This window comes from Sceloporus occidentalis, unplaced genomic scaffold (assembly GCF_023333645.1).
Source record: "Sceloporus occidentalis isolate IW3139 unplaced genomic scaffold, rSceOcc1.0.p SCAF_4, whole genome shotgun sequence".
NCBI classification, from domain to species: domain Eukaryota; kingdom Metazoa; phylum Chordata; class Lepidosauria; order Squamata; family Phrynosomatidae; genus Sceloporus; species Sceloporus occidentalis.
This window is the reverse complement of record NW_028316984.1, coordinates 133,689,952-133,706,794: the sequence shown is the minus strand read 5'-3', so window position 1 is coordinate 133,706,794 and position 16,843 is coordinate 133,689,952. Positions and strand designations below refer to the sequence as shown.

At 43.8% G+C, this 16,843-nt stretch overlaps 1 long non-coding RNA gene across 1 annotated transcript; it reads left to right on the top strand.

Annotated features, from left to right (window-relative positions):
* Positions 1-495: 495 nt before the first annotated feature.
* LOC149314639 (uncharacterized) lies at positions 496-7,877 on the top strand. The gene is made up of 3 exons (XR_016281133.1): positions 496-762; positions 5,133-5,197; positions 7,678-7,877. It is a non-coding gene; the product is annotated as an uncharacterized LOC149314639 (long non-coding RNA).
* Positions 7,878-16,843: the final 8,966 nt, after the last annotated feature.

Genomic DNA, 16,843 nt, shown 5'->3' with positions numbered 1-16,843 from the left:
GACTGAGGGGAGGAGAGCTCTCTGAGGAGAGAAAGGCGGGATGCCTCCCCAAAGTCCCAGCTGGAGAGCTCTCTCTCCTCGGGGCACTCGGTGTCTCCAAAGCTGCAAAGCGGGGCAGCGAAGAGAAGAAGAGCTCTCTCCCCTTGGGCCCCAGAGCCCTCCGACAGAGGCGGCGAAAGGCCTGCCAAAAGCACGACCTGGAGGAGTGGAGAGCCAAAGAAGAGCAAGCCAACTCTTCCCCCAAAGAGAGAGAGAGAGAGAGAGAGAGAGAGAGAGAGCTGTCAACTGGGGACTGAGGGGCTGGAGGAGGAGAGCTCTCCTGGCAGAGAGAAGGCCCCCAACGCCCCAAGAGTCCCCTGAGGGCCTCCTTTCACTCCAAAGCTACCAACTGCGGCCTCAGGCTCTCTCTCCTCAAACTCCCCCTTGAGAACCCAAGGGCTCTCTCTCTCTCGTCGGGGCCCCGGAGCTCAGGGTCTCCCAGCCCCAGGCGAAGCTCCCAGCCGGAGCAGCCAAGGGGAGGGAGTCTCCCTGGAGGGCAGAGCGAGGTCGGGGGAGGACGGAGGAGAAGGGGAAAGAGGGTCTCCGCGGGGCTGCAGGGAGAAGAGGGTCCTCCTTCCCAGGTTTCTCTCGGGGGAGAAAGAGGCTGGATCCCGGCGTCTCCTTGCAGAGGACCTGGAGCAGCCACGGAGCCCCCGGACCCTGCTGCTGCTGCTGCTGCTGCTGCTGGAAGGGCAAAGGAGGGGAAGCGATGGAGAGGAGAAGGTGCCTGGGGAGGGAGAGAGGGAGAGAGGGAGGGAAGGCAGGAAAGAGGGAAGGAAAGAGGGAGGGAGGGAGGGGAGGGCTTTGCTCCTGCTGCCCGGGGGGAGGGTGGTGGGGGTGGTGTGCGGGGCCACCTTAGAGACGACGCCCGGGAAGGGCGTTTAGCAAGCTCCTGGCTTCTGGGGGGGAGGTTGCTCCTTCTGCGGTTGTTCTCGTTCTTGTCGGGTGCCTCCAAGTCATTTTGGACTTATGGCAACCCTGAGGCTAACCCATCATGGGATTCTCTTGGCAGGTTTCTTCAGAGGGGGTTTGCCATTGCCATCCTCTGAGGCTGAGAGAGTGTGACTCGCCCAAGGTCACCCAGTGACCGAGCCAGGATTCGAACCCTGGCCCCTGCCCAGAGTCATAGTCCAGCACTCAAACCGCTAGGCCAGACTGAACCTATCATGGGGTTTTCTTGGCAAGTTTCTTCAGAGGGGGGTTGCCACTGCCATCCTCTGAAGCTGAAAGAGGCTGCATGCACACTAGAGAAATAACCCGGTTTCGCACCGCTTTAACTGCCCTGGCTCCAGGCTATGGAATTCTGGGAGTCAGAGTTTGTTGTGGGGTCCAGAGCGGAGCTCTGAGCTCTGAGACATTTAGCCTTCTCTGTGAGGGAGCTCTGGTGCCACAACGACCTGCAAATCCCAGGATGCCATAGAATGGAGCCATAGCTGTGTCGAACTGCGTTACTTTTGCCGTCTGGCAGCAGCCTAAACTGGCGGAGAAGCCAGGCTGAAAGAACCTGCCTGGACACACCAGGGATTAAAGCCCCGTCTCTCTCCCACCACCAGCATATTTTGGGCATCCATTTCCATCAGCCCCATCCAGGTTGGCCAGTGGTCAGGGGATTCTGGGAGGTGAAGTGTGGAGGACCGAAGGTCGAGAAACAGGGATGAACCCAGGGAGCGGGAGTACTGAAATGATGACCAGTCCTCAGGCTACTTGGGTTCTCTGGAATGATATGGTGCCGATTGCTCTGCCAGACTGGCTTCAGGGTCCGTAGGGCTGATAGGTCACTTGGTTAAAGTAGAGTAAGGCTTATCTGGTAGCAGTGCCCAGGATTTTTTGCTGCATGAGGTAGAGCACCAAATATCACCTGCCCATCACTCACCGAAGTCGAGATGCATGGAACATAAAAGAGATCCAAGTTATTTTGGCACATGAGCTGAAAAATCTCACAGCTACCATTTCTGGAGGGAAAACAACATTAATAAGCAACTACGATTTGCTTTCATGACATCTCAAAATCTGCTGCCTCAGGCAGCAACCTTATTGCTTAATGATAGGAGCAGTTCTAGCTGTACCCATCACACACACACACACACACACACACATACAGGCACTTTTATTGAGTCGTTTCTCTGCGCCAGATTCCCCGCCTGTGCAGAAAAAATGAAGGACGGGGATTATAAACTTTGATTGCACTATGCAACAGCTAATGCAATAACTATCAGAATCACCAAAAAGTAGTTTTACACAGGAATTTCCTGCTCCTCTTCCTCCCCCTCCTCCTTCCACCCTTCTTCCTTTCACTTCCTCCTTCCTCTTCCTCTTCTTTGACAACTCCTTTGCACCCTTGAACTTCTTATGCTGAGGGTATACTTTTTCCCTCCCTCTGTTTACAAAAATCTTGTTTTTCCAAGATTCCAGCTGTTCAAAGGTGACACTTCCATTGCTATTGAGCTCATATTCACTCCCCAAGTGACACTTGCTATTGAGCTGGCCACCTAATGAATAGTGCCTAGGATACTGCTGTTAATAATCCCACACGCAGACACTGTTTTGAAAGATTTGTTTCGATGTCACATACACCTGAAATTTTAGAGAACATTCCATGAATATACTCTGAATTTCAAGCAGAATTTTAAAGCAATAAGCCAAGGAATTGAATCTTATCCCTAAATTATATTCAGCACTTTGGACAGCTCCTTAAATACTCACACCAAACTCCAGATCATCTTCCCCACCACACTGATATGGAAGACATTGGCTGTTGCTAGGGCATGAATGACACAAGAAACCAAGCCTGGCGCTCTCTCTCTATCTCTCTCTCCTAGTAAAAACTGGGGTTATTTATGAATGTCTCTCCATAAACAGTACAGGTTGTATCAAGTGGAGTCTCAAAAAACCAACAACAAAACCTAAAAACAAAGGAGCAGCACAACAGGTAAGTACAATAGAGAGATCAACACAGTGTTCATACACTTAGCATCAAGACAAAGCTTATGGCAGTTTTACTTCAGATAAAGGAATCTGTTTGAGTGAGCTACACTCAGGAATATTTGGTTATTCAAAGTTAAGCCACCGTACGGGTGGGTCTTTGATTGCACTGGAACTATTTGGAGTGAGGCATTTGGCATCATTTCCAGAGATCTGTTCTGAAATTTAAATCCTGACATTGGTGGTAAATGTTTGTCCTCTTAATTATCAGAAGAATGATCCGGTGTCCTCTTGGTAAGGGCTTGCTGCCTACCTTCATTATTTCTCATCTGTTGCCTAGACCAACCTCAGTAACAGAAATGAATGAACTGGAATCAAGGTGAATTTGCCACCTACTAGACCTAGGGGTCTAGGCTAAAATCTCTGAAGATACTAGATCCTATCTGATCTTGGAAGGTAAGGTAAGCAAGGTCTGGCCTTGTTAGTACTTGGATGGGAAACTGCCAAAGAATACCAGATGCTGTAGCCTATATTGCAAAAGAAGACAGTGGCAAACTACCTCTGAGTATTCCTTGCCTAAGGAAACCCCATAAAATTTATGGGGTTGCCATAACAGGCAACCTGAAGGCATATACATATAGAGAGACCTAGGTCTCTCATATGACAAAATTGTTCACTCTTGGATCAACTTTCCTAGAATGTAACAGTCCTTCTGTTAAAGAATGGTGGTCTACCTATTGTACTTTCTGGAGGGCATGAACTTTGACATGCTCCAATGGTCCTTATTTACTTGAGCAAGCTTTCCCTGTTCAGTCCTACCTGGTATCTGTGTCTTTCACTTCAGAAAGAATATATGTGTTGTTTTCTGTGTTTTGTGTACATTTTATATTTTACTGAGTCATATCTCTTTGGAACTTTTGGCTATAGGCGACATATAAATATTTGCAAATAATGAGCACATATGTGAGAAGGAGTTGCTAGGGTTTGTAAGAAGAACTGCCCCTGCTCTGTGTAACCCCAGATACCATGGCTCAAAACAGATGGGCAAAAAAGACACCTTCCACATCGTTTGGGGGCATGGCGATTAGACGACACATGCCCCCAAACTGCACTGGGGCTGCACTGAGGCTGCCTAAGGTGACCCAAACCTGGCTGCAAAAGAAGCAGATTTGGGACTGTGGCAGCAGTCACCCTTGGGACTATGGTGCTTGGTTGCTGTGGTCCTGCAGTGATTGGAGCTGGAGTGGCCTCTGGCCAGTCCTTTTGCCCCATCTTCTCCAGGCCCTTGAGAACAACTTTGTAAGCAGGAGCAAAGACTTAAAGGTTCCCAGAAACTTCATTGAATATATAGTAGTACAATTGCTGACACCCTCTGCCTTTTTACATCCCCTTGGCTTCTCTTTCTTTCTCTGGGTTTGCACCTATCAATCACTTGGCATCTCTAACCCCCCACACCACCCACATCTCCCTACTGCCTTGTCGTGACTTGTCATTTAGCCCAACTCTCCAGATTTTCCTTTCACATCTCTCGCATGACTCAGCTTTACCAGCCTCCAGATAGCATTAGTGCCTCATTTCTAGAAGGGCTGTCATCTTCTCTGCCCAAATGATATTCCCCACATGAAAGGTGTATTCCTTTGATAGTATCTTACATGGTCCAATGCAGAGCTTGGAAAAGGTATTCCTTTGGACAATGTCTCCCAGAATCCTTCTGTCACCATGGCCATTGGCTATGCTGGCTTAGGCTGGGAGTTGTAATCCAAAAGTAACTTTTCCAAGCTCTGTCCAAATAGTTACCACATTTATGGCCTTCTTGTGGCATTCATTTTTTTTATCCATGTTCTTATTTCCTACCCTCCCAGGAGGAAATCCAGCACTGGGTGGAACTATCAGTGGCCACAGTATCCATCATTAGGTAGATTTTTTTTTTTTTTAAAAAAAATCCTTAGTTTGTTCTTAGATTTGACTCCCAGTTTCGATACCTCTTCTCTCCAATGAATGGAACAGATTACAGTGTGCCTTGTGTTTTGCCCTTTGCCCTAAGCTAGACTCCTGCTGTCAGGTGAGGTGAAAGGTGCTCTCTCACTTATACTAGAAAAAAAAAACACCTGTCAGTCCAGTTAGCATTTGTACATGGGATAACAAGAGTATCATTTTTTTCTTTGTTTCAGGTAGCAAAATGTCTTTGGCCAGCCTTGGTAAGGAAATTCCATGATAGACTGAGGCTTTATGACAGGTAGGCTTCAGGAATTGCAATGTGGATATGTCATCTCATGTGGAAAGGGAACAGCAAACTTACTTACATTTTCCAAAGCATGTTATAATTCCTGACAGATACACCTTGAACCCACTTCCATGCAGCAGCCTAGGAAATGCCCTGACACAGTTTGGTTTCACACTTCTCTAATAATATAGACTGAATAAAGTGACAGAGAGCAGCACTGGTAGGAGAAGGCACTACATATGTATTTGTAGGGAGTCTTATTAGCAAGACACTACCTGTTTTGAGTTTTGATTAAGGTCAAAAGATAGAGGACAGAGATACACTCATAGAAGTGCAGGTTTCAGAATTTCAGCTAGTGGGGCTTGGCTTAGCTTGGTATGAGAATGATAAACTGCTCCTGCTGAGATGTTAGTCACTGGTACCCTCAGAAAAAGACTGGTGGGTTCTGTGCAGTAGCATGAACACAAAGCCCTCTAAATGCAGTAGTCCTGGCTTAGCACATTTTGAAATGAGTGAAATAATATACATTGTTATCTAAAGACCTAAATGATACCCTTTATCATCAGTATAACCATTTAAGTCCTGAATCTAAAATTGCATAAATGCACCATTGTTCTCACTTCTACACTTAAGGAAAAAGGCCCCTGCTATCCACATTTGGCCATCCAACTGTGCTATGTACATACTTTATATTGCAGATCTGCACTCTCTTGCCAACCCTTGTTCCAGAGTAATGGGCCCTCCCCCTATAATATAATGGAACAATGAGGTCAGAGAGTTTTCACCCACAGCAAAGTATAATATTTCCCCTGCCTCCTCCTCACCTTATTTTCACAGCCCTTGTCTTATGCTCACAAACAGGCACTGACACACAGAAAAATACACTTCTTCCTGCCTTGCATTTACCCAGAGGCACTTGGCAAGTTTCATGGAGCCTGTGGACTTTGTCAAGCTGCAGAGATATTTGCCAGTGCCACTATGTGTAATGTAGCCTGCTTCGCAGTTTCCCTCAGCTGTCCTCATTCCTTTTGTGTGATGACAGCCAAAATCTGTAATAAAGAACATCAGAGAAGAGCAAGGCCATGACTGCATTTACTTGGCCCCATTTAATTCTGTGAGACTTACTTCCAGGGGTGACTTTACCAGTAGGCAGAGCAAGGCACCAAAGTGCTGAAAAAGTTTAGTCATTTAACTTAATATTATTGCCATTTTAATGCTAGACAGAAAGAATAGTGCCCGAAGAATTTCTGTCTCCTTGGTCATAATAACTTGACTGGCTTTGGGTACTTTTCATCTTGAGGCAGAAGGGTAGAATTTGCTCATGATCTGCTGTAGCAAAATGTCTATGTTTCTCCCTGCTTATTTTTGAGAAAATATATATAGGGTGAGGTTGCATATAAAATAAAAGGAGTTAAAAATCATTGAGTTTGAACTAGACAGTGTAGCACAATGAAATGATCAAACAGATTGTAATAGTTCAGACTATAGATAAGGGATGTGTTTGTTGAATACTCCCTCAGAGAAAGGATTTCTTCTTCGGTCAAGAGCCCTGCTTAAAAAGTGAAGTGGAAGCTGCAATAAGAGAAACTGGAAAGAATAAATTACCAGGAACAGACAATATACCAATTGAACTGCTACAATTCACACAGACAGAATCCATCCAAGCATTAACTAAAATATGGCAACAAATATGGAAAACAAAACAGTGTCCAGTAGATTGGAAACCATCAATCTACATCCCTATCCACAAACAAGACATAAAAGACTACAACAACTGTAGGACCATAGTGTTAATTTCCCATGCAAGCAAAAGTGTGATCAAAGTCATGCAGAATAGACTCTGGTCATAGATGGAGAGAGAAATCCCAGAGGTGCAAGTGGGGTTCAGAAAAGGAAGACGCATGAAGGATCATATTGCAAATATACCATGGATAATGGAATGAGCCAAAGAATCCCAAAAGAAAATCAGCATGTGCTTTATAGATTATAGCAAAACCTTTGGCTGTATCAAGAAATCAAAAGAAGAGTAGGAATGGGAAGGACAGCTATGAAAGAACTAGACAAAATCCTAAACAGTAAAGATATACAACTGACTACCAAAATAAGAATTGTTCAAGCCACTGTATTCCCCATCATTATGTAGGGATGTGAGAGCTGGGCAGTGTCGAAAACAGATGGGAAGAAAATTAACTTATTTGAGAAGTGATGCTGGAGAAAAGTGCTGAGGATAACATGGACAGGCAAAAAGACAATCAAGTCAGTTCTAGAACAAATCAAGCCCGAACTCTCCTTGGAAGCCAAGATGATTAAACTGAGGTTGTCATATTTTGGCCACATCATGGGAAGGCACAACTCAGTAGAAAAGACAGCTGGGAAAGGTAGAGGGTAGTAGAAGCAGAGGAAGACGTCATGCCAGAAGGCTAGATTGGGAAGTCATAGGTATGAACTTGCAGTACTGAGAATATGGGGTCATGGAGATGTTTTACTCACAGGGTCGCCATGAATTGAAGTCGACTTGAAGGCAGCTGATGACAACAGGCACCTTGCATTAGGAAGAAAGGTGGTAGCCCAACCCACTCCTTGAAAGATGTCCTTTCTCCCACTGCCAAATGTGAAGAATATTCAAAAATCCTATCCTCCTCCCTTTCACCTCTGTAGTTGAGGAGATGAGCAATGTGTAATAAATTCCAGTTTGTCCATGGTGCCAGCTTATCCTTCTCTGATTTGTGTTAGTCTGTTACTACTTACTTGTTGTGACACATTAATAAGAAAGTAGACTGTATGGAGAATCACTCAATTTCAGCTTCACCACACTCTAAATATTTGGAGGTATTTTTTCTTTTCCACTAATTGGGGGGGGGGGGGGGTAGCAGTTAAACCAATAGTTTATGCAAAGGTTTGATACTCCACTCAGCCATGAGGCTTATTGGGCAACCTTGATGTGTTCATTATTGCTCAGCTTAACCTACATCACAAAGTTGTTAGGAATATCAAAGTGTATGTATAGTAGAAGGGGGCACTTTAGGCACACCTAAGGCATTTTCCTGCCTAAAGCAAAGAACAAGATGGCACTTCTTCAGTTCTAAAGTGTCCAGTAGATTGGAAACCATCAATCTACCCATTCCACTGGCAGTTGACTCTCACCCTCAACACTGGAAATGGGACACCATTCTCTGTTGTAGCTGATAACAGCAGCCAGGGTTTTGAGGGCCCACACAGTTTGTTCATCTTGCACCGCCCAGCCTCTGCTCCTCACTCTGCTTAATGGTAGGGCTAGACTTGCTAGTACACTGCTGCGAGATCCTTGGAGGAAGGATAAGATCAGGCATCCACAAACTGCTGAAAAGAATCTGTAGGCTTAGCAAAAGTCATCAGGACAATACTGTTATATATCTGGCCAATGTAATGTAATGTTTGTTGTTGTTGTTGCTGTTGTTGTTGTGTGCCCTTAAGTCCTTTCCAACTTAGGGTGACCCTGTCATGGAATTTTCTTAGCAAGATTTGTTCAGAGGAAGTTTACCAATACCTCTTCCTCTGAGGCTGAGTTCATGTGACATGCCCAAGGTCACTCAGTGAGTTTCATGGCTGAGTGGGTAATCAAACCCTGGTCTCCAGAATCCTAGTCCAACACCCAAACCACTATACCACATTTGCTCTCAATGTAATGTAATGATAATATAATATAATATAATATAATATAATATAATATAATATACAATGCCACCATGCCACAATGCCTAAACACCCATATCCCACTGCAATTTAGTTTGTGATGGGAGAAAACACCCTGTATTCCTAGTCTCCTAAGGAGGCAGTCCCTGAAATGGTAACCACATTTGGTTGCTAAAGGTGAGTGCAGTAATAAAAACCATACCCCCTCTGGAGGTCAGATGTTCCAGTTTCCAAGGGGACACAGCTTCCTCTAACTCTGTTGCCGACTGATGTCACACAGTGATAGAGAGGGATCCCCTCTGCTTAAACTTTTCAGTGTGGTGTGAAGGATTCTTCTCATACCAGTTGTGGTTATTACATCTATGAGGACAAAGTGTATCTGGGAATAAGAGTCAGTTAATGCCTAGCTTCCTCGGTCACAGTGTCTTTATAAGATTTTATCAAGGGAAATTATTGAGTTTGTTGAGCACAACTTCCTCCTTATAAATCTCATCATGATGGTTTCTTCTGGCTCCATTATTCTCCATTCTGTCTCTCTGCTTGTCAACACATGCTTGTGCTAAGTTACAGCATGGAACTGCAAAGCTACAACCTTTATGTCCTGAGTTTCAGTGTTATAAATTGTAGGGGGTCTCTTGATAAAAGGAACCCTCTTCCCCCCACAACCACTGAACTGAATGAAAAACATGATGTCCCCATATATTCTTCTGCCTGAGGCAAAGAACAAAATGCTATCCATTCCATTCAATGCAGAAAAGCCAACTGAATTTCTTCAACATGGATGTTGGGAAAACCTCATTCATCACATCTGAAAGCAGCAAGCTAAGTTGGGTGGAAGGAGAGACCAGACTGTTTCTGTGTGTTCTTTTGCAGAAGAGAAGATTGAGGGGTGACATGATAGCCATCTTTAAATATCTGAAGGGATTCACATAGAAGAATAAGTAAAAAGAGTAAGCTTGTTTTCTGCTGCTACAGAGAACAGGACATGATCCAGTGGGTTCAAATTATAAGAAAATCTAAACATTATGAGGAATCTTGTTTGCTGTTGTTGTTTAACTATTTGATAATGGAATTTATTGCCTTGGAAGCATAGAATCATAGAGTTGGAAGAGACAACAATGGCCATCCACTGCAACCCCCTGCCATGCAGGAACTCACAATCAAAGCATACCCAATAGATGGCCATTCAGCCTCTGTTTAAAGACCGCCAAAGAAGGAGACTCCACCACTCTCCGAAGGAGTGTGTCTCACTATCAAGCATCTTTTACTGTCAGGAAGTTCCTCCTAATGTTGAGCTGGAGTCTCTTTTCCTGTAGTTTGCATCCATTGTTCCATGTCCTATTCTCTGGAGCAGCAGAAAACAAACCTGCTCCATCCTCAATATGAGATCCCTTCAAATATTTAAATAGGGCAATCATATCACCTCTTAACCATCTCTTCCCCAGGCTAAACACACCCAGCTCCCCAGATCTCTCCTCATAGGACATGGTTTCCAGACCCTTCACCTCCTTTGGACATGCTCCAGCTTGTCCACAAACCTTTTCAATTGTGGTGTCCAGAACTAAACACAGTATTCCAGGTGAGCCCTGACCAAAACAGAATACAGTGGCACTATTACTTCTCTTGATCTAGATACTATATGATGATTGTTGGAGCCTAGAATTGCATTGGCCTTTTTAGCTGCCGCATCACACCATTAACTCACTTTCAGCTTGTGGTCTACTAGGACTCCTAGATCCCTTTCACACGTAGTCTCGTTAAGCCAGGTGTCTCCCATCCTATATCTATGCATTTCATTTTTCCATCCTAAGTGCAGTATCTTACATTTCTCTGTGTTGAAGTTCATTTTGTTAGTTTTGGTCCAGCTTTCTAAACTATTAAGGTAATTTTTAATTTTGATCCTGTCCTCTGGGATATTAGCTACTCTGCAAATCTGACAACCCAGCCCCCTATTATTTCATCCAGCTCATTGATAAAGATGTTGAATACCACTGGACCTAGGACAGAACCCTGTGGCATCCCACTAGTCACTTCTCTCCAGGATGAAGAGGAGCCTTTGCTGAACACCCAGTGGGTTTGACTGGTGGACTCTCCTTTTTTGGAGATATTTAAAGAAAATTGGATAGACATCTTTGGTTGTGTACAATGAATGCTTGGTCTACATTGGGGTTTGGTTCCAGGATCCCTTCCAATTCATACCAAACCCTAGGATGCTCAAGTCCCTTTATATACTATGCTACAATGCCATAGTAAAATGATATCCCTTATCTAAAGTAGCAAAATCAAGGTTTGTCTTTGGAAATTTGTGTGTGTGTGAATATTTTTGAACTGTGGTTGGTTGAACCTGTGGATGCAGAATCTGTGGATATGGCTAACTGTATTCTTGTGTGGCAGAGGGTTAGATTCTTTTGCAGCCCCTTCCAACTCTATGGAGTTTATCACACATGATTCTATGAATTTCCATTACTTTGTTGCATCTCTCTCTTGAGACAACTGCTCATTCTGTTTAACTTGGTAGGACTGGTCTTGTTTGTGCTTACAGCTTACTGCAGAAGGGTGAAGAGTGAGAAGACAGAATTTCAGGTCCATCTAGTGAAACCAATTCTGTGTTCAGTTCCAAGAATTTCTGAGACAACTCAGTGAGGATCCCTGCACCTTTAATAACCATATGAAAGAGTGTTTTTTTCCTCAGACCAGAAGCATTCTGACATAGCAAGATGCACTAGCTGTGATCCTCTTTCTATACAAATTTTCTATAAAAGTTCAGTTCATTATTTCAGTACTTTATTGGCGAGAATTTGCATTTCTTTATACCAATCTGGAAGAGCCAGACATTTGGAAGGCCATATATTGCCCATCCCATACTCTACAGGGAAATACGAGGATTGACTATATCCAGAGCTTGGAAAGATGGGTTTAATCTGCACTGCAGAAATAATGCAGCTTGACACTGCTTTAACTGCCATGGTTCAATACTATGGAATTCTGGGATTTGTAATTTTGTGAGATATTTAGCCTTCTCTGTTAGAAAGCTCTGGTGTCACAGAGAGATCCAGGAGGACCAACAGGGACTCACTCTGCCTGTCCAACACTTAGGTCATCCACCAAGGTGACCAAGATTGTTTCTGTCCCATAACCAGGCCTGAACTCAGATTGGAATGGGTCCAGGTAATCTATTTCATCTACGAAAGCCTGGAGTTGTGTTGCCACCACTCAGTATAGGACTATAGGGTAGAAAAATGGATCCTGCCCCCTGAAGTGCCAGTCAGTCGCAACTGGAGGTGCTGTAGGGTGCATGGCAGAAAACATGTCACCTCCTGCGAACTCAGGGCAGCTCCAGCCTCTTCATTTCTTGGCAGGAGGTGCTATAGAAAGCTCCAGAGTTATCTGCTTACTGATGCATGGCATTATTTCATTAGTGCCTTTTATGCTGTGACATTTCCTCTGACACCTGTGAGACACCCCCAGGGCTAATTAGCAGCACACCCAACGGAGAACCTGGGGGTGTGATTTCCAGTCAGTTGGAGATGACATTTCCACCCTTGATGCTGTTGCTGAAGTCCCACAGGCACATATTGAACTCAAAGCAATGGCTCTTGGAAATGCTGCCAAGATCCCTAGGAGTAATGTGGCTGCTATCTTGTTTTGAGGGGCTGGAAATTGAGATTGTGGATAACTGATTCCTCCCCCTTTTGCAGCTTTCAGGTTGCAACTTTAGCTTCAGAAATATAGAGAGTTAGTAGAAAACCTGGTCAAAGTAACTAAATCCAGATGAACTGAAAGAAAAGTCAACATCCAGTGTTAGAGATTAGAACATGACAGGAGCCCTAATAGATCAGAACAAAGATGAATGAAATCCAGCATCTCCTTTCCCACGAGGCCAGTGTGATAATGGCTCCTGGGAAAGCTCCCAAACAAGAGCTGGGGCCCAGACTTTGCTCCTGTTGCTGCTCACTTGCACATGGTATTCTGTGCATTAGGCAAAGTGCAGCTAGCCTAGGCAACATATGCTGGGAGACTGCAGTAAAATGTCACACAAAAAGTTGTGTGTCTTATATGTCTCCATAAGAAAGAAAACAGCCTGGATGTTCTCATCTCCGGTGGAGGATGCTGGGTCTCATTCACTGTCAATGTTGAAGAGAGATTCAAATGCCAGTCCCATGGGCTTTTGTATACAGTTGTCCCTCCATATTCGCTAGGGGAACAAGACCCCCGTGAATATGGAAAACGGCAAATAACCGTTTTATATTATATATCCAGAGCTTGGAAAGTTGGGTTTAATCTGCACTGCAGAAATAATGCAGCTTGACACTGCTTTAACTGCCATGGTTCAATGTTATGGAATTCTGGGATTTGTAGTTTTTACCTGAGAGGTAAACACTGTTTTTACCTGAGAGGATACCTCTCTAGGACTGTCTAGGTCCTCCAGTGCAACTCTGTGGTCAATGTCCAACATACACTGACCACAGAATGGCACTGGAGTAGCTACAAATGGTCTTTCAGTGCAACTTTTAGTTAAAGTTGACCACAGAGTTGCACTGGAGGACCTAGACAGTCCTAGAGAGAACATATTAATGAAATCCATGAATAATCAAATCCACAAATATCAAAGCCGCAAATATGGAGGGATGACTGTGTATAAAAAGGAGGGGTTCCACTTTTCAGGCAGCAAAAATACCTTGGATCAGCTGTGACCCTGGGCAGGGACAGGGTCAGCATGTGGCATTTGGCAGCTGCCAGGCCCCAACACTCTGATATAGGCCAACACAGCAATCCTTAGGGGATTCCTGCTGGTGTTACAAGAGCTTCCTTTGATTTCAGCTTCCCAAAATGCCCCACAATGACTGTGAAAAACTGAAATGTCTGTTCCAAGCTGGCTAGTGGTACCGCTATCCACCATTGCCAGGCAAGCATGAGGCCTGCTGACATAGAAATGGGAAGGTACTTTGGGATGGACTCCCTTGTAGACTAACCCTGAGAATACCCTAAAGCCAAATGTTACAGTTTTACTGCTGAAACCAGGCAAATTTGACAATGTAAACTGTCTAGATAGGTGACCATGGAAGAATGGAATAAAAGCTGCCTGAGTTTCTCGGGTAGATGGGCAGTTGATAAGTATTATAAATAGAACTAAACAACATCAGCCTTGGTGTAGGTTAAGACAGAATTGACAAGATAGATTTCTCTTCTGCCCTGCCTTCAACACCACCATCCAGCTCCAGGCCAAACTGGGAGGCTGCCTGTGCCTTTTTCCACCAAGGCAACAGCTGAGGCGAAAGACTTGGACAGGGGGTGGGACTAAGGCTCTTTTGCCCTGCCTTCAACGCCACCATCCAGCTCTAAGCCAAACTTTGCTTTTTATTGTTAGTGTGATTTGCCATGTTATTTGATTCTTATTGTTATTTGCTATGTATTTTTTACATATTGTATTATTATAAGTTGTTATTTTATAATTTTTGCTGCTTTTGATTTTAGATTGTATGCTGTAGGCAGGTTTTATCTGTATCTTGGTTGATGACTATGTAAAGTGCTGTGTAAACTTATGGTGCTATATAAATAAAAATAATAATAATAATAGTAATAATAATAATAAATTCCCAGGAATACATAATAATGCTCAGGTCAGTATGAAAAAAAAAAACCCAGAAGTTTCTAGGTTCAGTAAAACTACTGTTTTGGAGCTCTCACAGAACCTTGAAAACAGGTATTTTGTCTAGTGAGTAAGAAATGAGCAAAATTACACTGGGGCCCTTTCAGGCAGCAAGGTTATAGCACTGTGATTGTACTTTAACTGTCCTGGTTCCATCGTACGTAATCCTTGGATTTCCAGCATTTGGGGATTGGGATTGGGATGGGGTAGGGGGTGGGGAATATTTAGAATTTTCATCCAGAGGGCTCCAGTGCCTCTGTTCAAACTACAAACTCGAGATTTCCATAGGATGCAGCCATGAAAGTTAAAGTAGGATCGTACTGTTACAACTGTGTAGCCTGAAAGGTTGTCTAAAGGAAGAGAAACCAGTTAGTTCAAAGATGTTACATGTAACTTACACTGCTGCCACACTGCAGAAATAATGCAGTTTGAAATCACTTTAATGTAGTTTGTTGTGGCACCATGGCTCTCTGACAGGGAAGGCTACCTATCTTATAAAACTACTAATCACAGCATTTCATAGCATTGAGTTATGGCAGTTAAAGTGGTGTCAAACTGCTCTGTTTCTGCAATGTGGAAACTATTAACCTGATAACTTGTTACTCTCAAGCTCAGCCATCTACTTATAGCAGCAAGCTGTTCTTTCTGGATCATTTCTCAGGGGCTGAATCCTGCCAGTTCAGTATTCTTTCTGTCACATGTGATAGTCTTCAGTTCAAAGTCAATTTCTCTTTTCTCCTCTCTGGCTCTGATCCTGGTGCATTTAATAAACATGGTTAAGCTGCTTGGCAACAACAGCCACACAGCACCATTTCAATGGGCATGTAGGCAACTGAGAAATTTCTCCAATAATATAACTACGCCACTTTTCAAAAGAGACAGTTTAAAAAAAAATAGAGGATTAGTCAAAAAGTATCTGAAAAGATGTAGTTTGGAGCATCAGCTCCTTCAAGTAGTTTGGAAGCTATTTAACAATGCTATCACAATGATTCATATTTATGTACTTTAAACAGACTGGCATTCTGTTCAGTAGTTATACAAGATGGGACTTATGATCTAGGAAGCAGCATTTGCAGCACACTCCTGGACATGGGATGCATTGAGTCAAGCAGTTGTGTTTGGACCCTGAGGAGGTTGTTCTCCAGCTGCATCTTCTCCATGTACCCCGTGGCTGCGAGAGCACTGCACACATCATTTCCCTGAGCCCAAATCTGCAGCACCTTGGAAACCCTTCAGTTGGGGTGCTACTAGGCTAAAAAGAGGTTTTCAGGGAAATGGCATTGTCAAATGAAGCTACAATGACAGAGCTTCATTTACATTTATTTACATCTGACAATACGGAATCTCAGCCATCGAAAAGATCCTGCTTTGTGGAAAAATGAAACTATTACTTGCAAACAGAAGGAGCTTGTAAAAGTTCACTTCTTGGAAGTTCATAGTGGCTGAGGAGTTTGAGGAATTAAAGAACAAAAAAGTAACTTCTCTAAGCTCTGGAAATGAAGGTGGAGGAATGTAGTCAACTCTTTTGTAACTAAAGAAGACAAATAGTGGAACCATTGACAGGAGTTAGAGAATAGCTTGTCACAATCTTATTGTGCTAGCAACACTGTGCAAGCGTAGGTGTGTGTGGGATAGGTGTTCAAAACCTTTAACTGTGGGTTTCACTGTCAATTACCCAGAGTTAAAGGCAGTCAGAGTGTTTATTTGAGGAATTCTAAAACAAAGTCACACTGAGCTGAAGCCCTGGATGAAAGCAACCGAACTAAGCCCATTTCAGATGTCAAGGAATTTCTTGACAGTCAGAGTGAACCTACTGCATAGATAGGTGGTGGGGTCTCCTTCTCTGGATGTCTTCAAAAAGAGGCTGGACAGCTACCTGCTGGGGAGGTTTTGCTGAAGATCCTGCACTGAGTAGGCAGTTGGACCATGAGGCCCCTTTCAACTCTATGCTTCTGTGATTCTGAGCCTTATCACATGACAAAACTGAGCTGACATGAAGTGAGAGAAAAGGTTTCTCCTTACTTTTTTGCAGTAATGTTGTAGTACTTCCATTCTCCTTTCAGAGGGAGACAGTCATAACGTAAGAGCATGCCTTTTGCCAAACAGATTTTTCTAGTGTGGCAAAAGACATGCTTTTATGACCATCTCCCTGAGGAAGAGAATGGACATGCTTCAGTGGCATGCAGAGAGGTAAGGAGAAAGCCACTTCTCTCTTGCTTTGTGTCAGCTTACTTTTGTCATGCAGTTAGGCTGTTTATGATTCTATAATTCCTCACAATCTACACTATCACCTGAGAGGGAATAAATAATCACCATCATGGTCATCATAACCAGGT